Source organism: Trichosurus vulpecula, chromosome 2, assembly GCF_011100635.1.
Source record: "Trichosurus vulpecula isolate mTriVul1 chromosome 2, mTriVul1.pri, whole genome shotgun sequence".
Lineage (NCBI taxonomy): Eukaryota > Metazoa > Chordata > Mammalia > Diprotodontia > Phalangeridae > Trichosurus > Trichosurus vulpecula.
Genome location: NC_050574.1, coordinates 422,073,206 through 422,074,194, shown reverse-complemented (window position 1 = coordinate 422,074,194; position 989 = coordinate 422,073,206). Strand labels below are relative to the sequence as shown.

Genomic DNA, 989 nt, shown 5'->3' with positions numbered 1-989 from the left:
AGATGTGCAGAAGGGCTTAGATATGTCCACAGTAAGCCACATGCAACATATTTTACTTGATCGGTTTTCTAAAATAAAGTTTCAGGACAATGACAGTAGATAAGGGGAAGAAAAACATGGAGAAATGAAGTCCTAATTACGATACACGCATATCCTTTTTGACGGGGGGGGGGGGGGAATCTTTTACAGATAAGTTACAAAGAAAAGGCAAATAATTTTCTACAAGAAATTTAACACATTCTGTATGTCTTCATTTTGCTGTCATCATTTATACAAACTCTTCATAGTTTACTTGACCATCACCATCAATATCTGCTTCCCTGCTCATTTCATCAACCTCTTCATCTGTTAACTTCTCTCCGAGGTTTGCCGTCACATGGCAAAGTTCTGCTGCACTAATATAACCATTGCCATCCTTGGCAAACACATGGAATGCTTCTCTAATTTCTTCTTCACTATCTATGTCTTTCATTTTTCTTGCCATCATAGTCAGAAATTCTGGAAATTCAATTGTGCCATTGCCATCAGCATCTATTCATTAATCATATCCTGTAATTCAGCTTCTGTGGGGTTCTGCCCAAGTCACCTCATTACAGTTCTCAATTCCTTTGTTGTTATAGTGCCATCTCCATCCTTGTCAAATAGCGAAAAGGCTTCTTTGAATTCTGCAATCTGCTCTTCTGTCAGCTGATCAGCCATGCTGTCAGTGTTACTAGTGCCCAAGGTCCTACCAAACAACCTCCACACTCGGTGGCCCCACTTGGACTAATTTCATTGAATCCTTTTAAAATTCTTCTGTAGATGCATGCTGTGATTCTTCTAGGATTATTACTAATTTCTGTTTAGGAATAACATGTCCCAACCTACTTCATACTGTACATGGGCTATCTCTTATACTTTTCAGGGAAACTGAGAGATGAAACATAATTTTTTTAGGATATCTTTTAAAGTTTTATTGATGTTTTGTTTTTACATTACAAACATTTGCA

General features: G+C 37.5%; 1 pseudogene; it reads right to left on the bottom strand.

Moving 5' to 3' along the window:
* Positions 1–250: 250 nt before the first annotated feature.
* On the bottom strand, positions 251–699 carry LOC118838396 (annotated as a pseudogene).
* Positions 700–989: the final 290 nt, after the last annotated feature.